Source organism: Lithobates pipiens, unplaced genomic scaffold (assembly GCF_037356315.1).
Source record: "Lithobates pipiens isolate NorthernLeopardFrog02 unplaced genomic scaffold, aLitPip1_a1.2 Scaffold_22, whole genome shotgun sequence".
In the NCBI taxonomy this organism is placed as follows: domain Eukaryota; kingdom Metazoa; phylum Chordata; class Amphibia; order Anura; family Ranidae; genus Lithobates; species Lithobates pipiens.
Window position 1 is genome coordinate 18,675,234 of NW_027507784.1, and position 23,479 is coordinate 18,698,712.

At 45.2% G+C, this 23,479-nt stretch overlaps 1 pseudogene; it reads left to right on the forward strand.

Moving 5' to 3' along the window:
- Positions 1 to 9,932: 9,932 nt before the first annotated feature.
- The window catches only part of LOC143925620 (uncharacterized), a 42,113-nt pseudogene continuing 28,566 nt past the window's right edge, over positions 9,933 to 23,479 (forward strand).

The window sequence follows — 23,479 nt, forward strand, 5'->3', positions numbered from 1 at the left end:
TGTCCGAAACTGTTGCATACACACGGTCGGACTAAGTTGTCAACAAATCCGATCATTCAGAACGTGATGACATAATTTCGTTACGATGGGACTACGTTCAGGCTAGTAGCCAATAGCTTTGATGTAGGAATTTGATCTGAGCATGCGTGGCACTTGGTCCGATCAAAATTCTCTACACATGATCGGAGTATGTCCGATCGAACCAGTTGGTCGGAAAATATTTCCAACAAGTTGGAAAATTGGGTCCGACGGATATTCCGACGGAATCAGTCCGATGCATACCACACACAGTCGGATTATCCGACAACACGGTCCGATAGGACACATTCCGACGGATTTTCTGACTGTGTGTACAAGGGCTTAGAGGGACAGAACTGTATTGTTGTGTCCAGAGTTTGAAGGCACCATGTCTGCACCAGTCTATCGCCCTCCCCAAGTGTGCGGCCTGAGAGTATTTCAGGATATCTGGGACTGCCAGACCACCATGAAATTTTGGAAGGGTTAGTAGGCATCAATGGATTCTGGGCTGTTTACAGAAATACAATTTTTAACCTTTGTTTCCTTTTTTTATATACATGAATAATGTGTTTGGCCATTACCCTGCAAAATCAGTTTACCATGTAGTGCTTTTGATTTACCTTTTACTAGGTACACTTGCAAGTCAGAATAAAAAGCAAAATCAAACACCCTGAGCTGTTCTTCTTAATGAGAGGCACAAATTAATTCAGCTGTGGCAAATCCTGAGTGTAAAATGTAGCCAGGCCTCCGATTCTTTGCTCACCATCTACCTACCAACCTATGTCAAGAGTAGTGATGGACGAACTTCCGACGGGACGTTTCGCAACGCGGACCGCGAACGGGGCCGACCGTTCGCGAAACCGAACGTTCGCGGCGGGCCCCATTGACTTCAATGGGAGGCGAACTTCGCAAAACTTTAGGTCAAATTTGCAGCCACCAAATAATTATTAGCTGGGCAAACATAGACCCACCACATGGCCAATGACATAATACATGTATGAGGTGAATTTGGGATCGATAACTACAAGCATTCTTTTTTTATATGGGAAATTGTTCTGACAATTCAGGACTGTGGAGCGCATGAAGGCAATGGAGGAGAGGAAGGTCAGGGACCAGAGTAGGCAAAGAAGAGGGTGCAGGAGATGATCACCAGCAGCGTGACATACAGCAATGACACCTGCACCGTGATAGAGTCATCTGACAGCAGCACCGTGATAGAGAGTACTGACATCAGAAGCGTGACATTAAGCACTGACATCAGCACCGTGATATACAGCACTGACAGCAGCACCGTGATAGAGAGTACTGACATCAGAAGCGTGACATACAGCACTGACATCAGCACCGTGATATACAGCACTGACAGCAGCACCGTGATAGAGAGTACAGACATCAGAAGCGTGACATTAAGCACTGACATCAGCACCGTGATATACAGCACTGACTGCAGCACCGTGATAGAGAGCACTGACATCAGAAGCGTGACATTAAGCACTGACATCAGCACCGTGATATACAGCACTGACAGCAGCACTGTGACATTAAGCACTCACACCAGCACCGTGATATACAGCACTGACAGCAGCACCGTAAGCAGCGCCAGGAGGAAGTCAGCACAGCACAGGGATGGTGTGATCCCCTCATAATAAGCAGGCCCAGGAGAAACTCAGCACAGCACAGGGATGGTATGATACCCTCATAATAAGAACCCCCAGGAGGAAGTCAGCACAGCACAGGGATGGTGTGATCCCCTCATAATAAGCAGGCCCAGGAGAAACTCAGCACAGCACAGGGATGGTGTGATCCCCTCATAATAAGAACCCCCAGGAGGAAGTCAGCACAGCACAGGGATGGTGTGATCCCCTCATAAGCAGCCCCAGTAGAAATATGACACCGCTCAACCTCTTCAAAGAGGAGGGTAGGGGCATATAGTACGGTGTGCTTTTTTGGGACAAGGAAGTGAGCCAAATGAAGAAAGAAGGTCTGTGTGTTTGATTAAAAAAATAGTTTATAGACATATACGTGGTCTACTGGTCACATGTGTTGAATTCCTCCGAGATCCATGCCTCATTCATTTTTAGAAATGTGAGGTAGTTAACACTGTCGTGAGCTAGGCAAGTACGCTTATCGGTCACGATCCCCCCTGCTGCGCTGAACGTCCTTTTGGACAGGACACTGGATGAGGGGCAAGCCAACAGTTCGATTGCAAATTGGGCAAGCTCTGGCCAGAGGTCAAGCCTGCCCACCCAGTAGTCCAGGGGTTCATCACTCCTCAGAGCGTCCACATCGGCCGTTAACCCAATGTAGTCGGACACCTGATGGTCTAGGCGTTCCCTGATGCTGGATCCGGATGACACCTGTCGATGGGTCAGCTGAAAGAATGACCTCATATCCGAATTCACCAACACATCTTCAAACCGGCCTCTTCTTGCAGGCGCTGTTGGATTGGTACCCGCAAATCCTTCTCTGGGAGTGGGAATTGCTCCTCTGCCAGCGCATGCAAAAGCAGAATGCAGCATTTCTCGAAGCAAGGCCTGGAAGTCCTGCATTCTGACAGCCCTCTGCGACGGCGGTAACATTTCCGCCATTTTGTGTTTGTACCGGGGGTCTAAGTACGTTGCCACCCAGTACTGGTCCTTGACCCTTATGCTTTTTATACGGGGGTCCCTATTAAAACACTGGAGCATGAAGGCCCCCATTTGCACTAAAGTGGAAGCGGTGTGGTGGCCTGGCTCCTGCTCATCATCCAGGATAATGTCGTCCTCTTCATTCTCCTCTCCCCATCCACGCACAACAGGGATCCCAGAAAGGTTTAAAGCATGCTCTTCTTGCTCCTCCTCATCCGCCCCGGCACCATCCTCCTCTGACTCCTCTTCAGACTGCTGTTGTTGACTTGTCTCAGATAGAGTAGCCCCCCCTGGGAATTCATCCAGCATTGCGACTTCCTCATCTTCCCGCTCCTGCTCCTCCACAGCCTGATCAATGACACGACGCAATGCACGCTCCATAAAGAAGGCATAAGGTACCATGTCACTGATGGCGCCATGGCTGCGACTGACCAGTTTGGTGATCTCCTCAAATGGCCGCAGAAGTCTGCATGCGTCGCGCATGAGCAGCCACTGGTGCGGTGAAAAAAAAAACAGCTCCCCAGAACCGTTTCTTTCGCAGAGTTCATACAGGTAGATGTTAACTGCACGTTTCTGCTGGAGCAGCATATCAAGCATATAGAAGGTTGAGTTCCATCGCGTCGGGCAATCGCAAATAAGACGTCTGACCGGCAGATTGTGTCGCCGCTGAATATCAGCAAGGCGAGCCATGGCCGTGTAAGATCTTCTGAAATGGGCCGAGATTTTCCTTGCCTGCCGCAAGATGTCCTGGACCCCAGGGTATTTGACAAGGAATCGCTGCACGACCAAGTTTAAGACGTGTGCCATGCATGGCACGTGCGTGATTTTGCCCTGTTTCAATGCGCTAAGCAGATTGGCACCGTTGTCACACACCACTTTACCAACTGTCAAATTGAGCAGTGTTAGCCACTGATCTGCCTGTGAACGCAAAGCTGAAAGGAGTGCCGGGCCAGTGTGGCTCTTGGCTTCCAGGCACAACAGACGCAGCACGGCATGGCAATGTCTCACCTGGCATGTGGAATAGGTTCTGGGGAGCTTGGGCGGTGCAGCGGAAGAGACGCTAGCAGCAGAAAAGGAGGAGGCAGCTGAGGAGGAGAGGGAGGAGGATGGAGTAGGAGGAGGAGGAGAAGAAGAGTCAGGCCTGCATGCAATCCGTGGCGGTAAAACCAAATCTACACGGGTGCCACGGGTTACATGCTTGACGGCCGTCAGAAGGTTCACCCATTGGGCAGTAAAAGTGATATACCTTCCCTGCCCGTGTTTGCTAGACCACGTGTCTGTGGTCAGATGTATCTTGGCACCGACACTGTGTGCCAGAGATACATTCACTTGCCGCTGAACATGGCCATATAGCTCTGGGATGCCCTTCTCTGAGAAATACTTCCTTCCTGGGACCTTCCATTGTGGTGTTCCAATGGCCACAAATTTGCGAAAGGCCTCAGAGTCCACCAGTTTATATGGCAGTAGTTGGCGGGCTATCAGTTCTGACAAGCCAGTCGTCAACCGTTGGGCAAGAGGGTTATCCGGCGTCATCATTTTTTTACGCTCGAACATTAGGCCCACGGAAGCCTGCCTTTTTGCAGAAAAACTTGAGCTTGGCGTGATGGAAGGTGGAGTGGAGGACAATTGTGAGGAGAGTGGAGAAGGAGAAGTAGAAGACGAGGCTGGACGGTGAGAGCCTGCAGTGTGGCTTTGTGTGTTCCGTTGCTCCCACTGGGCTCGGTGATGGCTGCTCATGTGCCTTCTTAAGGCGGTCGTCCCTAGGTGAGTGTTGGGCTTACCGCGACTAATGCGTTGACTGCAAAGATTGCAGATGGCAACGCTATTGTCAGCAGCGGACACGTTAAAAAAAGCCCACACTGTGGAGCCATGTGCCGGTGTCCTGGGAGCGCCAGATGTGACCGTACATGGTCGGTGACTCACTCCTGATACATTTGCAGTCTGCTTTGTCCCTCCTGTGCAATGTAAGTTATTCCTGCTTCTCCTCCCTATCTGCTGGTCCATATCTCCCTCTGAACTCCCCTCCTCTTCCTCTCTTGTGGGCACCCACGTGACATCACTAGACACGTCATCATCAATGTCACCTTCCCCACCGCTATAAGTAGAGATCTCGGAGTAGGCAGCAACACCGGGGACCAACCTCCTCCTTGGGCTGATCTGGGTACTGTCGTCAGACTGCTGAGTAGCGGTTGTTGCTACCTCCTCTTCCTGATCCAATACCAAGAGTGGCTGCGCATCAGAAATGTCCTCTTGATATGGATCGGAAAATAATTCCTGTGACTCAAGTGGAAGGTATGTGGTGGTGGTGGTGGTGGTGTTGTTGGTGGTAGTGTCTTTGGGGGTGCACATAGCAGAGAGTGAAGAAGAGGGTGCAGATCGAGAGGATGAGGAGGGTGCAGAAGAGTAAGGCTGAGTCAGCCACTCAACCAAGTCTGGTGCGTCCTTTAAAGTAATTGAACGCACCTTCTGCAACTTCCTACTTTGGCTCAAGGCTGTTGCTCCTGCCCTACCCCTACCACCCCTGCGGAAGGGCCTGCCTCTTCCTCTGCCTGTCATTTTTTAAATCACCCTGTGACAAAACTCTTAGTCCCTATACCGCTGAAGGACTGCTGCAGTATAGGGCAGCGGTCAGCAGTGGTGCACCTCAACCCTATGTATTGTGGACCGATAACAGTCCTTATAGAATAGCAGACTGTACCTCACTCAACCCTATGTACTGTAGCACCCTAGACCAAGTTACCAGTCCTTATAAGAACTTTTGTGGACCAAGCAGGTTGTGTGTTAGTGATTAGCAGACTGTACTTCAGTCCCTATACCAATGAAGGACTGCTGCAGTATAGGGCAGCGGTCAGCAGTAGTGCACCTCAACCCTATGTATTGTGGACCGATAACAGTCCTTATAGAATAGCAGACTGTACCTCACTCAACCCTATGTACTGTAGCACCCTAGACCAAGTTACCAGTCCTTATAAGAACTTTTGTGGGCCAAGCAGGTTGTGTGTTAGTGATTAGCAAACTGTACTTCAGTCCCTATACCAATGAAGGACTGCTGCAGTATAGGGCAGCGGTCAGCAGTAGTGCACCTCAACCCTATGTATTGTGGACCGATAACAGTCCTTACAGAACAGCAGACTGTACCGCACTCAACCCTATGTACTGTAGCACCCTAGACCAAGTTACCAGTCCTTATAAGAACTTTTGTGGACCAAGCAGGTTGTGTGTTAGTGATTAGCAGACTGTACGTCAGTCCCTATACTGCTGAAGGACTGCTGCAGTATAGGGCAGCGGTCAGCAGTGGTGCACCTCAACCCTATGTATTGTGGACCGATAGCAGTCCTTACAGAACAGCAGACTGTACCGCACTCAACAATATGTACTGTAGCACCCTACCCAGACCAAGTTACCAGTCCTGTTAAAGAGCTTTGTGGAACAAGTGAGTTGTGAATGATTAGCAGACTGCAGCAGAAGGGCAGCAGTCAAGTATAATATTCTTTCTATATTTGGAAGAAAGAATATTATACGTGTACAAGCCTATTACCATACCACTGATACCAGTCCTGAAAAGAACCTTTGTGGAACTAATAGTAACAACAACTCTTTAAACTGACCCTCACTGCCTGACACACTGCTTCCTTCCTGTACCTATACAAACTGGCAAAAAAGAGGAGACTGGAACGATTACTGGTTACTGGAATAGATCTTTTGTGGACCTGATAGTAACAGCTAATGATGATGATGATGATGATGATGACTAAACTGACTCTCCCTGCAGCACACACCGCCCTGTCCCTTTCTCTAAACTGACAAAAGACACTCAGGCTGCTGCAAGAATCAGTAGCACAGCAAACCTATATACACCTAACACCTATACCAGTCCTGAAAAGAACTTTTGTGTACCAAATAGCTAGCGATATATCTCTCCCTAATCCACACAGCAACCTTTCCCTATAGTGACAGAAGAAAGAATATAAAATGGCCACCGGATCGGGTGTATTTATAGGTTAGGGGGAATGTCCAAGTGTCCATGTGCTGTCATGTCTCAATTGGCTGTCCTGTACCCCATGATGGATGTGTCATCATAGGTCAAAGTTCTTTTACACATTAAACACAAAGGTCCGCCGGGCGAACGGCGCCAATAGTCCGCCGAACGAGCGGACCGCAAAAGTCCGAAATTCGCCGCGAAACGACCGCCGGGCGAACCGTTCGGCCATCACTAGTCAAGAGGAAGGCATAGCTCTCAACCGTCCCTAATTTCAAGGGACTGTCCCCAATTTGGAACAAAGTCCCTCTGTCTTTCTTTCCTCCTTATCTATATAGTTGTATATAAAATGCCCTTTTTATCTTTCAAAAAAAAGTGTTTCCCAGTGCTAAACCTTTCATTCAATTTCTAAATTGTTGCATTTGTAAATTTCAAAAGCCAGTATAAAGGAATAGTAGTGGTAAAAAAAAATACAATTGTGGGCTTAACCAATTTTTGTTTTGGTATAATTCTCATTTACGAGTGTGACAGGGGGTGTGTCCTATTCCTACATACTTTTGATAATAGGTGTCCCTCTTTCTCATCTCAAAAAGTTTGTAGGTATGGGTACATCACAATTATTTTAAAAAGTTGCCAAAATTAAGTAAACCCACAAAAGCAAAAAAGGTCTATAATGACATCATATGCATCATATAATAAAATCATAAAGCTACTGTAATGCTTCGTACACACGACTGGACTTTTCCGATGGAGCCCACACACGATATGTTTCACATTTTTTCGCCGGAACTCCACCGGACCCAGTTCCTATCGAGAAATCCACTCGTGTGTATGCTAGTCCGACGGACAAAAACCGACGCTAGGGCAGTTATTGGCTACTGGCTATGAACTTCCTTATTCTAGTCTGGTCCTACGTCATCACGTTCAAATCCGTCTGACTTTGGTGTGATTGTGTGTGGCCACGTCCGTTCATTCGGAAAGTCCGTCGGAACTCTGCCGAAATTCCATCGGGAAGATCGCCAGACCTAGTCCGTCGAAAAGTCCGGTCGTGTGTACACGGCATAAGAGAAAAAGATGTTATGTCAACTGGGCTGTCAAAAATAACATAATTCCAATTCACTCTAAAATAAAAAGAGAAATTAAAGATGGGGGCGATGTGATATCTCTCAATAAAAAAAACTTTGGACTGAAGTGTTGATCCATGGTATGCTGGCGAATATGTACACTTGCTTGATGTTTCCAGGACCCAAATGGTAATTGCTACAGCACCCACCACTTTAAGAGCCATACTTTCTGGGAATGTGTGCGATAGGAATATTGACAACACTGAAGAAATGACACTTGTCTACAATGTAAAGTAGTGAGTGTACAGCTTGTATAACAGTGTAAATTTCCTGTCTCCTCAAAATAACTCAACACACAGCCATTAATATCTAAACCACCGATCGGCTCTCCCTGTCAGCGTGAACCGAGGAAAGCCATTTACCGGCACTTCCTGGTTCACGCGATGATCAGCTGTGATTGGTCACAGCTGATCACGTGGTAAGAAGCCTGTGTCAGAGGCTCCATACCACGATCAGAGTTGTGGTGTGTCAGACTGACACACGCACCCCCCGATCGCCGTGAGCGTGCACCAGCTTGTTATCCTGATTACATCATATGACGTCCAATCAGGATAACTAAACCACTTTGCCACCGTCATATTGCTATATGGCGGGCGGCAAGTGGTTAATGCCACATACCGCACATACTGACTTATACTGTATATACAGTAATACCTGTGACTTAGGTCACATTTTGGAAAAGTTCATAAGCAATGGCAGCTCATCAGGATTATTCTCCCGGATATCACGAAGCAAAGGCATGTGCGAGAACTGGTCATGCTGGCGCAACCAATTCTTGGTCCACAAACTCCTCCTCACCCTGTTCATGAACCGGGGCTTGTGTCAAAGATAAAAGCCCAACACGAAGCCCCTGCAGAGCACAAACTCTACGACGAGTACGTACACGAAACATGGCTTGAAAACGGTCGGCTGGTCAGAACGGACAACAGAAAGCACCGATAAACAGCAATGCCTGAAAGAACGACCTGAAAACCAGAAAGGAGCAGACAATAAGCAATGATAATAAAAGCGTACTATACCAAGATATAGTCCACAATGACCAACAAATGCGAACTGACTGCACGCACTGATAAGCAGATACACACCGACAAGCACAAACTGAAGAGCAGTAACGAACTGAAGCACAAATCTGAAAAGCGTGAATCGTCTCTAACCAAACTTCTACTAACACGCGATAAACACGAGATCAGCAGAAGGACCCCAAAGGGTGCCGGACGTGGTGCTGAACTTCCCTTTTCTAGTGCCGGAAATTCTGACAACTTAGTCCGACCGTGTGTATGCAACACCACTTCTGAACCACTTCCGGACTAAATCCGTCTGAATTTTTCCGACGGATTTGGTTGTCGGAATGTCCGACTGTGTGTACAAGGGCTAAGAGGTAAGCAGACTAGGTGGAATAATTCAATTTGTAAGAGGGGGATTATGTTGAGGGCTAAGGATCCTCATTAATAGTGAGGCACTTTTTTTGGAAACTTATTTTAGAATGGAGAATGGGATAGGTAGAGTGATATGCAGTTGTGTTAAAGTTGCTTATTACGCTTTAGTGTACCTCGGGGAAAAAAATACAGTAGAATGAAATTTTACAGTGTACTATTCATCCAAACAAATAGAAAAAGCTTAAAAGAAAACGGTGGTAGCAATGGAATTACTAAAATGAATACTGGTAAAATGTGTGAATGAATGCTGTTTTAATTAATTAAGCCTAATTTAATCAATAGTTTTTTTAATACGTTTTTGTCTTAATACTGATTAATTTGCAATGAACCAGGACAATTGGTGCAGTTTGGCATTCTCACCCTGGGAACCAAATAGCCTTGGCCTGGTAATAAATACCTGGAAGTAATTAAAGAAATTAGAATGTTTTTGTTCTATATATGTATATTGAAGACAAAAACGTTATTGATAATGTCTTCATACAAAGATGTTTATAAACCCTTCTTGCTTAAGGCAGTATGAATTACCTTTTTTGTTTATGACCATAAATATTAATATTATAAGGAAGTAAAGGAAGTAAACTTGAAATTTGCCTTGGCATTTGCCAATTGGTGTGTTGTGTTTTTCTCATTTGTAGAGGAACATTATATAAAGGAGACAGAAAAGCTGACCTATATCATCTGTGAACAGAGGGTGTTGAGGGGCAGATTATTTTTAGATAAAAATCAATACAGAGAGTACAATTCCATAATGAGAGGCCGAGGGTCCCTCTCCTTCCTCCTGGTCCTGCTGTGTGCTGCTAATGGATGGACCGGTAAGTATCTTCAGGAATATTTAATCTGTAGATTAATCTTAGATAACAATGCCCCATGTACAGGAGAAGGTGGATGCCATGAGTTGATGTGGTGCTGGTCTTGTTGTGGAGTCTGCAGTCTGGCAATGTTGTGTAGCACTGGAATAAGTTAAAGACAAAAATGGGGAGAAATAACTTATTCTAGCTTGTCTCCATACCTAGGACATGGGTTTACTTCACTGTAGAAATCTTCACCAGTATTGAAGACATACCTCCAGTATAGGAAAGTATCTTTGTGTTGGGTACCTTTAACCACTTGCTTACTGGGCACTTAAACCCCCCTCCTGCCCAGGCCAATTTTCAGCTTTCAGCGCTGTCACACTTTGAATGACAATTGCGTGGTCATGCAACACTGTACCCAAATGAAATTTTTATCATTTTTTTCACACAAATAAGGCCTCTTTCACACGGGGCGGATCAGTAAAGATCCGCCCCGTGATGATCCGCTCGCTCAGCGGGGATCGCTCCGTTGTCCCCGCTGAGCCGGCTGCGGACAGGGCGGTCTCCGCACACTGTGCGGGGACCGCCCTGTCAGCTCTCCGCTCTCCTCTATGGGGATCGGACGAGCACGGACCGTGTGTCCGTGTTCATCCGATCCGCTCTGCAGACGGACAGAAAAATAGGATTTTCCTCCGTCTGCAGAATCGGACATTTGCGGAGGCGGACAATAGCGGGTGTCTGCGGATGCTCATCCGCAGACACCCGCTATCCCATAGGGATGAATGTATGCCCGTATTTCATCCGCAAACGGATGGATGAAATACGGACATACCATCCGCATGTGTGAAAGGGGCCTTAAGCTTTCTTTTGGTGGCATTTAATCACTACTGGGGTTTTAATTTTTTTGCTAAACAAACAAAAAAATTGAAAATTTTGAAAAACATGTTTCATAGTTTGTTTTGCAAATAGGTAATTTTTCTCCTTCATTGATATGTGCAGATGAGGCTGCACTGATGGAAACGGATAGGCTGCACTGATGGGCACTGATGGGCACTGATGGGCTGCACTGATAGGCACAGATAAGGCAGCACTAAAAGGCACATATAATGTGGCACTGATAAGATGGCAATGATGGGTGGCACTGATAGGCACTGAAGGGCACTGATAGGTGTCGCTGACTGGTAGCACTGATAGATGGCACTGTTGGGCACTGATAGGTGCACTGATATTTGGCACTGATGGTCACTGATAGTCACTGATGGGCATTGGTAGGTGGCACTGATAGGCAGCACTGGTGATGAGGCACTGATTGGTGACATTGATAGGTGGCACTATGGGCACTGATGGGTGGCACTGTGGGCACTCGTAGATGGCACTGGTGGGCACTGGTAAGCAGCACTGTTGTGCACTGGTAGGCAGCACTGGTAGGTGGCACTGGTGGGCACAGATGACTCCACGGCTGCTCTCCTTAATATGGACTGATATACCTCTAACCACTGCCGGTGATCGACTTTTTTTTCTCCTCACGCTATCAGCGCGAGGAGAAAAATAGCCTATTGCTTACATCACATGACCAGCTGTTATTGGCTGACAACTGATCACGCGGTAAGGGGTCGGGATCGATCCCTTACTCCGATCTGTGATCAGCCGAGTCTCATAGACTCAATGATCACAGAGCGCACCCGGCAGGCAAAGTAGGCCTGGGCTGTGGCCAGCATTCGGGTATAGCGTGGACAGGAAGGGGTTAAGCCAACTTTTGATTTAGCATTTTGAAAATAGAACCTTCAACACTTAACAATTCAGGAATCCAGATATTACCAGAATAATTTTTCCTGGACTTTTATTACAGATCTTTAAAGATACTCATTATCTTCATTCTCAGCTTATTAATTTCAAGGAACAAACCCAATTCTGATATGGTGAACAAATGCTTTCATAGAAAGACACATATGAGAAATTTGCTTAGTTCCAAACCACATGTAACGTGAATTTTAGTAATATGTATAATACTTTTTTATCAAATATTTCACTTATAATTGCTGATATTCTATATTGTACTTGATGGGTATTATTGTTCTGTTAAGAATCTTTTTGTGCTCTCTCCCTTTTTAATTGATTATAAGAACCAGCTGGATTTTATAATCTGCCCTGTCTGAGCTCAGATACTGATCTGCTCCATGTAGGTGTTCACCCCAGACTGGTGATTTTCCCTTTAGGGCTACCTAGTCTATACCAGGAAGAAGCACGGTGAATTTTTGCTCAGTTCTTTATTATTACTATGACTTAATAGCTAAGGCCTGGCCTGTGTGTTGCTCTGGTGTGGGAGTCATGAGGGTCAAAGGAACTCAAATTACTTGGGACAAACAAAGGTTAATACTGAGGGTCCCACTGCTGCCCCTGGAGGTGTTTATCGCTCTGAAAGTGGCCCATTCATCTCGTATACTATAGTAGCCTGGATTGATGGATGGTGCCTGGGAACCGGCTAAAGCCTGAATGTTCTATTTGGCCATTGATTGTACTCATGTTGATTTAGACCTCTCTATAATTTGAGGGTCTACTGTTTCCAGTAAGCAGGCTTGCCCCTTCTCTGTGGTATCGAGAGTGCATGCACATCTATCTCACAGAAGCTAGTGTTGGGATTCCACTCTATCAACATTAAAAGGGTTGTAAAGCTAAAAAAAAAATTGGCAATATCTGATCTATGCGCTATATAAAGTTGTAATGAAAAAGTATGTGAACCCCTTTGGAATGATATGGATTTCTGCAAAAATTGGTCATAAAATGTGATCTGATCTTCATCTATAGCCGCGTACACACGGGCGGACTGTCTGGCCAACTAAGTCCGTCAGACAATCCGACGGACAGTCCGTCCTACTTTTGAATGAACGGACTTGACCACACACGATGAACAGACAGTCCGCTGAAAGCTTGCGCGATGACGTGTACAGCACGTACGACGGGACTAGAAATACGACGTCCAATACACTGCAATGCAACCTTCGGCCGTGTAAATCCTTTCTGAGCATGCGCCATACTTAGTCTGTCCAACTTGCCTACTCACGAGCGGACTGTCCGCTGAAACCAAAGTTGGACGGACTGTATTACGGAAATTCCGAAAGACTTAGTCCGCCAGACAGTCCGCTGAAAAAGTCCACTGAAGCCCACACACGAGCAGACTGTCCGCTAAAATGTGTTTCAGCGGACTAAGTTGGACAGACAGTCCGCCCGTGTGTATGCGACCTAAGTCACAATAATAGGCAATCACAGTTTGCTTAAACTAATAACACACAAAAAATTTAATGTTACCATGTTTTTATTGAACACACCATGTAAACATTCACAGTGCAGGTGGAAAAAGTATGTGAACCCCATAGACTAATGAGATCTCCAAGAGCTAATTGGAGTGAGGTGTCAGCCAACTGGAGTCCAATCAATGAGATGAGATTGGAGGTGTTGGTTACAGCTGCCTTGCCCTATAAAAAAACACACTCCAGTTCTGGGTTTGCTTTTCACAAGAAGCATTGCCTGATGTGAATGATGCCTCGCACAAAAGAGCTCTCAGAAGACCTACGATTAAGAATTGTTGACGTGCATAAAGCTGGAAAGGGTTATAAAAGCATCTCCTTGCTGTTCATCAGTCCACAGTAAGACAACTTGTCTATAAATGGAGAAAGTTCAGCACTGCTGCTACTCTCCCTAGGAGTGGGCGTCCTGTAAAGATGACTGCAAGAGCACAGCGCAGACTGCTCAATGAGGTGAAGAAGAATCCTAGAGTGTCAGCTAAAGACTTACAAAAGTCTCTGACATATACTAACATCCCTGTTAGCGAAACAACGATACCTAAAACACTAAACAAGAATGGATTTCATGGTAGGATACCACAGAGGAAGCCACTGCTGTAAAAAAAAAACATTGCTGCACGTTTACAGTTTGCACAAGAGCACCTGGATGTTCCACAGCAGTACTGGCAAAATATTCTGTGGACAGATGAAACCAAAGCTGAGTTGTTTGGAAGAAACACACAACACTATGTGTGGAGAAAAATAGGCACAGTACACCAACATCAAAACCTCATCCCAACTGTGAAATATGGTGGTGGGGGCATCATGGTTTGGGGCTGCTGTTCTGCATTAGGGCCTGGATGGATTGCTATCATCGAAGGAAAAATGAATTCCCAAGTTTATCAAGACATTTTGCAGGAGAACTTAAGGCCATCTGTCCACCAGCTGAAGATCAACAGAAGATGGGTGTTGCAACAGGACAGAGATCCAAAGCATAGAAGTAAATCAACAACAGAATGGCTTAAACAGAAGAAAATACGCCTTCTGGAGTGGCCCAGTCAGAGTCCTGACCTCAACCCAATTGAGATGCTGTGGCATGACCTCAAGAAAGCGATTCACACCAGACATCCCAAGAATATTCCTGAACTGAAACAGTTCTGTAAAGAGGAATGGTCAAGAATTACACCTGACCGTTGTGCACGTCTGATCTGCTACAACAGGAAACCTTTGGTTGAAGTTATTGCTGCCAAAGGAGGTTCAACCAGTTATTAAATCCAAGGGTTCACATGCTTTTTCCACCTGCACTGTGAATTTTTACACGGTGTGTTCAATAAAAACATGGTAACATTTAATTCTTTGTGTTTTATTAGTTTAAGCAGACTGTGATTGTCTATAGTTGTGACTTGTTGTTGACTTGTTGTGAAGATCAGATCACATTTTATGACCAATTTGTGCAGAAATCCATATCATTCCAAAAGGGTTCACATACTTTTTATTGCAACTGTAGATCATGAACCTAGCTGTTATTTCTGCCGAAATGTTGTATTTACCCGCTAGATAAATAGGCTTTATCAGCACTTCCTCCTTTCCTCTCTGTATGTTCTCCTCAACTTCCGGGTTTTTGAGCGTGCTCCCTGCAGCAACGTCACGGCTTCAAAGGAACTACAATTCCCTTGATGCTTAGCGGCATCGCGCATGCGCAGTGCCGCTTTTTCGATGTGTGTCGACGAACCCGAGCCTCAGTTCCACTTCGGCAAAAAAGTAGGATGGAGTAAAGGCGGGGCTGTGCTGAGATGGTCATTCAGATTACAATAGCAAGGCACAGGAGGCGGAGCTACAGCGTCTTAGACACACCCGCGGCTCCCCTGCCTCCCCATGCCTGTACCGCGTCTCCCCGCAGGGATGAAGTCCCAAGGGAGGGGGCGAGTACGCTGACTAACCCCCAGCCAAAAGGGCTCGGATGATGGGGGCAAGCTTCTAGAGGAGGAATAGGAAGTTTAAAATACACACACACAAAAAAAAGCATTTACAAATGAAAATGAAGGAAAAGGTAAGTGAACCAACAGTGCACTACCTTAAAGGAACATATTTAGAAAATAAAAAAACAAACCTTTACAACCCCTTTAATTTTGTATTTGGACTTTTTAAAATGTATTTTCATGACTCTTTTAGCACTGCGTTCCTTTTATATATAGCTATGTCTTACTTTCTACACTTTTTTCTAGAAATCAGCAACTCTCCAAGCACTGGTAAGTGATCTTTGTTTTTTTTTATTAACAAAAGAAAGAACTGCCCAAGGAACTTTGCGAGACACAACCTTGTATCTTTTGTACTTACATAGTTGGGGCAGAGACACTCTCATGCCTTACACATGCCAGCCCATTTCTCTATTTTTTATTTGTCTTTCAGTTTTCTATACTGTACATAGTCGTACAAACCCATATTCAGTATAGTTGAGTTGAAATTCAGCAAAACTTTCATTAGATACTTTTAACCCCCCCTGGTGGTATTCCCGAGTCTGGCTCGGGGTGGAATTTCAGAACCAAAAGCGGTAACCCTGAGCCAAACTGGGGATTGCATTGCAGGATCCAGGAAGAGCCTACGTACCTTCTCCCCTGGATCCAGGGATGTCCCCCCCCCCACCCGCAGTGTGCACGGCTCATCCTCCACTCGATTCATCACGGAGCTGAGCTCCGTTCCCTGCGAGCGTTGCGATGAACGGGGATGGAGAACGGCACCAAATTCAAAAAGTGAAACACACAATACATATACAGTACACTCTAATCTTACAGATTACATTGCTGTATGAAATTATTTCACATCCCTTTTGTCCCTAGTGGTCTGCATGTAGTTTTATATTATAAATACTGTTCTTTCTATCTGGAAGCTGGAGATTGTTCATAGCAACCAAAACTGTTCCTTTACATCAAAAGTGGTTTTAGACCAACTAGAAAACAGCGATAAATTATAATCACTCGCAGAATTGAGCTATAGTGATTTGTAGTAGACATGGGCACCGTCAATAAATTTGTTTTGTTCTGTTCCGTTACGGTTCATATTAAAATTAATTCGTACTTTGTATTTCGTGTCCGAAATTCCATTTCAGTTCATACGAAATACGAATTGCCGTTAGGTACGTTAACTTGTACGAATGTTTGTTACGATGAATTTAAAGGCAAAAATATATACCTCATTATGACAGTCGATGCTGATGGAAGTTTGTTTTTTATCCGAAATACGAAATTCCGTTGAAGAATTTCCTATCCGAATTTTCGTTAAATGAGGGGCTCCCACCATCCCTGTGCTGTGCTGACTTCCTCCTTCGGATTCGTAAACAAAAGTTCGTATTTCGTACAGAATTCGGACACATGGCAATTCGTATTTCGGATCCTCCCGAACGTACGAATTTAGGGAAATTCGTACGAATTTGAGATTCATACGAAACGAATCGCATATGTCTAATTTGTAGGGAGATCCGTCATCAAACACTCAAAGTAATGACAGCGACAATTCTGCAACTGAGCAAATTTCAGTGTTTTTGATTTTATTACATTATTGAATAATTTTTATTGTTATTATATTATTATTTGGTATAATTATTTATAGTTATTTATTATATTCTAATTTATGATTTAATTTTTCACACTTTATCATACCCGGGATGTCTGCTAGACTCTGGTTTGGACAGATTTAAGTGAGTTATTCCTAAGAATTACAGGACTACAATATTAAACACAAAATTTCTATGCAAAATAATTGAACCACTTTCAGCACCTAAAATCAGAAATAATCATACCGCCAGGGAGGTTAAACTGGGCGTTTACAAATTTGATCTGTAGGGGCTTTAGGAAGGGTGGATAGCTGGAGTTCCTTATAGTACTTAGTGCTAAAATCCAGTAATTCCTAAATGAATTCCTAAATTACATCCTCATTGGACAACAAAAAAAATTGTACCTTTTCTATGTCTTTTTCATAAGTTCAAAACATTGTGCAGCGTGATTTGTTTTTCCAATATGTACTCATCGCGTCTCGTGCTTTTCCATGGAGGTTACCTTTAAGCAAATCGTTGAGGTTGTTTCCCCCATTGATATGTATTTATTATTGTAGATAAGAATGCTTTGCAAGGTTCAAATATAATCATTTTGTATTTTCTTTAGGTACTGAAGGCTACCATTGTACACAGAGGGGTAAGTCACCAAGTGAGGAATCTCTGATGTCACCTCCGCACCACCTGTTTCAGCCTCTAAAAAAAAACATAGCATAATACTGCAACCATGTGCATTGTACACAGTTGTGGGGTCTTTCTGGTATGATGGCCCCCCACTTGACTCTATGCCCTTGGAGGATGGGAGTGACATCAAATGTCACTTCTGCCCAAATGCCTTAAAGGGACCATTTTTTTATTGAAATAAAAATAGGATTTTTATATACTGCTTAACTGTAAAATCCTTTTCTTGAGAGTACATCACGGGACACAGGAGCTTCATTACAGTGATTGGACACTGGCTAACCCCAAATAAGGAGAATTCATCCCCTATATAACCCCTCCCATATGGGAGGTACCTCAGTTTTGTAGCAAAGCAATAGGAAACCACGTAAAACCCAAGAAGGGCGGGAGCTCTGAGTCCCGTGATGTACTCTCAATAAAGGATTTTACAGGTAAGCTGTATATAAAAATCCTATTTTCTCAATCATACATCACGGGACACAGGAGCTTCATTACATGGTGGGATGTCCCAAAGCAATGCTCAGATTGAGGGGCGGGAGACACAGATCAGGATTATAGACCGCCATGGACCAGAGGAACTAAACTGCAGCCTGCAGTACACTGCGCCCGAAGACGGTATCCTCTTGCCCTCTCACATCCACCTGATAAAATCTGGTGAATGTATGGACTGATGACCAAGTCACAGCCTTACAGATCTGAGCCAGGGAGGCCTGGTGATGCACTGCCCAAGAAGCACTTACAGCCCTAGTTGAGTGCGCTTTCACTTGAAAGGGAGGAATCTTCCCCTTTACACTATAGGCCTGAAGAATAAGTTGTCTAATCCATCTCGAGAGAGTGGATTTCGATGCCGCCTGGCCTCTTTTAGGGCCTTCTGGCAAAATAAACAATCAGTCTTTTTTATCTGAGCAGTTGCCTGGAGATAGATACTGATTGCCCTTACCACATCTAGAGTGTGCAAAGATTCTTCTTCTGTGGACTGTGGATCTGGAAAAAAGGATGGTAGGATTACATCTTGATTCAAATGGAATTCCGAAACCACCTTAGGTAGAAAGGACCTATTAGGACGCATCACTACTCGGTCCTTGTGAATGATTAAATAAGGTTCTTTGCTTGAAAGAGCTGCTAGCTCTCCTAGCCGAGGATATAGCTATCAAGAAGACTAATTTTTTTAGTCAAAAGAGCTAACGAAGCCTGGTGTAACGGTTCAAACGGTCGTCCCTGTAATGCCGAGAGAACCAAATTCAAATCCCATGGGCACACTGGAGGCTTGACTGGCGGTTTTAACAGCATGGCCCCCTGAATAAAAGCCCGAACAAGAGAATATGATGCAAGTGGCTTCTGGAAAAACACTGACAAAGCTGAAATCTGAACTTTGATAGTGCTTACGGCCAAATTCATTTCTAGGCCCGACTGGAGGAAAGCCAACTTCCTGCCATCCCCTGAGTTCACAACAGGAAACATATGCCTTCCAGATTTTATAGTAAATAAGCCTGGAGGCCGGCTTTCTGACATTGACCAAAGTAGAAAGGACTGACTCCAAGAGTCCACGGTCTTTCAGAATGTAGGTCTCAGCAGCCAAACCGTTAAATTTAGACTGTGTAAAGTAGGATGGTAGATTGGACCTTGCGAGAGTAGATCTGTCCAGAGAGGAAGGGTCCAAGACCTGCCTACTGCCATCTTCATGATCTCTGTGTACCAAGGTCATCTGGGCCAAGCCGGGGCTACCAACAGAACCAACTTTGTTTGCCTCTTGACTCTTCCCAGGAACCGCGGCAGAAGCGGATATGGCAGGAAGGCATAGATTAGATTGTACCGATCCCAGTGAATTGTCAGAGCATCTGACCCCTGAGCAAGCACGTCTTTTGTTCTCGACATAAACTTGTCCAGCTTCTTGTTGAATCTGGACGCAAACAGATCTACATCTGGAGTACCCCATCTGTGACATATGGTTTGAAATATGTCGGGGTGTAGAGCCCATTCTCCTGGGCATAATTGTTGGTGGCTTAGAAAGTCCACTTGGCAATTCTCCACTCCTGGAATGAAGACTGCAGAAAGGCACGAAACATGCCTCTCTGCCCAAGCAAGTATGCGATTCACCTCTCTTTGTGCATCCAGACTTTTGGTGCCACCTTGGTGATTGAGATAAGCCACAGCTGTGGCATTGTTGGACTGTATTTGAACAGGGTGACCCTGTATTCCGTAAGACCAGTCCATGAGGGTCATGTAAACTGCCCGAATTTCCAGAATATTTATGGGCAGGAGTCTTTCGGTCGCAGACCATCTTCCCTGCGTGCATACCTCTTCCAGCACTGCTCCCCAGCCTGTCAGACTGGCATCTGTAGTTACGATTTTCCATGGAAGTGGAAGAAAAGTTTTGCCTTTCAGCAGATTCTTGGTTTGTAACCACCCAATGAGACTCTTGCATATCCCTGGGGATAAACCCATAGGAATATCCAAGGCTTGGGGCTTAATGTTCCAATCCGCAAGGATGCATCTCTGTAAAGGCCTTGAATGAAACTGGGCGAATGGAATGGCCTCGAAGGAGGCAACCATTTTCCCTAACAGTCTCATATACAGCCGAATGGAGGAACTCCTTCTGCTCAGCAATAGGTGAACCAGAACCCTTATAGCCAGGTGTTCTAATGCTTTGACAATACTGTGGTTGAAGAGCGCTACTGTCTGCTCTATGAGTAGCAAATCGTCTAGATAACCTATAACGGTTATGCCCTGAGCTCTTAGGTTTGCCAAGAGAGGGGCTAGAATCTTTGTGAAAACTCCAGGAGCTGTAGCGAGACCGAAAGGCAGGGCCACAAATTGAAAATGGCGCTGATCTACCGCAAACCTTAGATATGTTTGGTGTGCGGGAAATATTGGCACATGAAGATATGCATCCTTGATATCTATTGATGTCATAAACTCTCCCCCTTGCCGGGAGGAGACCACAGAGCGTATTGACTGCATTCAGAAAGACCGAATGTGCAGAAACTGATTCAAATCCTTTAGATCCAGGATAGGTCTGACATCTCCATTTGGTTTTGGAACGGTAAAGAGATTTGAGTAAAACCCTGAACCCTGTTCTTTTGGGTCCGCTTCCACTATCACCCCCTGGGATAGTAAGTGATCTAAAGCCAAAAGTAGTGATCTTCACTTTGCTGGATCCTTGGGGACCCTTGAACTTAGGAAGCGAGATGGTGGAATCTCCTGGAACTCTAGCTTGTAGCCCAGAGATATTGAGAAGGTTACCCATTTGTCCTGAATCTCTTCCCCCCAGTCTTCTGCAAACTGCAGGAGCCTTCCCCCCACTCGGCCGAGTGGGGGCGCCCATTCACAAGGAAACTTTGGGGCTCTGCTTGGCAGGCTTTCACCCCGAAGTCTTTTTCTGCCCCTGGGCGTGACTTTGGGCCTTTCCTCTAGGGGGAGGTTGGGAAGGCCGTCGCCACTGCTTAGAGCTTGATGCTCCGGGAGAAAGAGAATGCCTAAATGATGGACGTTTGTTATTTTTGATTGGTAAGACAGTAGATTGTGAAGTCATGCTGGGTGACATCAACATCTATTGTTTATCCTAATTTATCGGCTAAATGTTTCTCTAGTCTTAGCGATTATACGGGGTGACTCTGGTGCAATTTTAGCAGAAAAATTGATGTATTTAGTTATTGTAACATAGTAACTTTGTCATTACACGATAATATAGATATGAATTAATATTGAGGAGGGGCTGTATCATCTTTGAGCAGATTAGATCATTTTGAGCTACATGCACCACCATTAGTACACGGGGGATGAGTGCTTTGGCCTTTTCCCTCGTTGTATATTTGATGGTGCATGAGAGTTTTTATTACATATATGGTATTATTTTACGTGTTATGTCTTTCTTTTTCCTAAAATATGAGATTGTTCATGTCCTTTGCTATATTGGATATGTTTTTGTTAATCTCCAGCAGGGTGTGGGGGAGGGGGTGTTCTCCATCTGCTTAATGGTTAAACTTTGGATTTTAGATGTTCACAGGTGTTTCCTATTATATTATTTACGGCATACATGTTTTGTCTATTTGTCTAATTATCTAGATGCATTTATATATCTGTATGTATCTTTGGCACTTTAGCTATGACTAAGCACCGTGCCTGGTGTGAAACATGTCAGTAGCAGTGTAGTTAGTCTGTACTTACCTTTGATGCCTTGATTTTACTTTTCAATAAAGGTGAATATTTGGAGTGTGGCTATCCAGCAATTTATTTTTTCTATTCGACAAACTTTGACACTTAAAAATCTCCATAGGCGAAGTTTAAACAATTTCTACAGGTTATAATTTTTGAGATACAGAAGAGGTGTTTTGCTAGAATTATTACTCTTGCTCTAACGATGACGGGGACACCTCACATGTGCGATTTGAACACTGTTTACATATGTGTGTGCGACTTACGCATACGTTCGCTTCTACGTGCAAGCTCGGAGGGATGAGTCGCTTTATTTTTCACTTGGGAAATTACCAGTGGTGGCCCATGCATTAGGGGCACACGGGCGCTGCCCCCCCATCCATGTGTCGGACCACCTGATCTACATGCAGGGCGCCAGACACATGGATTCCAATGGGGGGTTTTAAGCCTGTGATTATAGGCAGAGGCTCTAATAGGCTTCAAAAATGGGTGGGCTCGGGGCACAGAGCCCTGCACCCGAAGCCCACCCAGTTGTGTGACAATAGTACCGTATATACTCGAGTATAGGCCGACCCGAATATAAGCCGAGGCCCCCAATTTACCCCCAAAAAAACTGGCAAACTTATTGACTCGTGTATAAGCCGAGGGTGAGACATGCCTGTCCATCCCTGTGTGTGTGTCCGTCCATCCCTGTGTGTCCGTCCATCCCTGTGTGTCCGTCCATCCCTGTGTGTCCGTCCATCCATCCCTGTGTGTGTGTGTGTCCATCCATCCATCCATCCCTGTGTGTGTGTGTCTCCATCCATCCATCCATCCATCCCTGTGTGTGTCTCCATCCATCCATCCATCCATCCCTGTGTGTGTGTGTCTCCATCCATCCATCCCTGTGTGTGTGTGTATCCATCCATCCCTGTGTGTGTGTGTCTCCATCCATCCATCCATCCGTGTGTGTGTGTCTCCATCCGTGTGTGTGTGTGTGTGTGTGTGTGTGTGTGTGTGTGTGTGTGTGTATTGTCAGGGCTGGGCTCAGTATATATAATTTCACCCTCAGAGTATTATTTATTTTTATTTCCTAGAAGGTTTCATCATTCAGTTGTTGCCTGTGGCATTCTTATTCAAGTCTTCTGTAAATTAAAGACAATAAAATGTGTTTTCTGACATAGTTATGATGTTTCATATAAAGATATGAGGCTCAGACCTTCCCACTAAATCTTCGCAAATAAAAGTACAAGGGTGTATTTTCTACAGTGAGATGACCTGTGACTGCACAATGTTCCAGTGATTAAAAGCAACTTCTGCAGAGGACTCAGAGAACCTTTGATGAGAACAAATAGCAATCAGAAAAGCAGCTGGAAGAAAATCTTGAGGTTACTCTAAGTGAAGACATAAGAGTTTTAACAAAAGGTGTGTACAAGCACAAATAAAGCACTTACAAAGCATCAACACTTGGCTGGAAAAAAAAAACTTTTAAATGAGCAACTAGCTATGGGAATGGAGTGTGTCCAGCCTACCTGTGTCCCGAGCCTTTGTCCCGAGCCTCCGTCCCGTGTCGTGCCTTGCCTTCGTCCCGTCCCGTCCCGTCCCGTGCCGTGCCTTGCCTTGCCTCCGTCCCGTGCCCTCTTCGTCGGCGGCCATTGTAAAATTCAAAAGCCGCGCCTCCTCCTTCGCCTGTGATAGGCGAAACACTGAATTTCCCAGCAGCCTGTGTTCCGCCTATCACGGACGTCGTATTATCCTCGTCCGTAGTACGAGGATGAGACGATGCCCGTGATAGGCGGAACACAGGCTGCTGGGAAATTCAGTGTTCCGCCTATCACAGGCGAAGGCGGAGCCGGAGGCG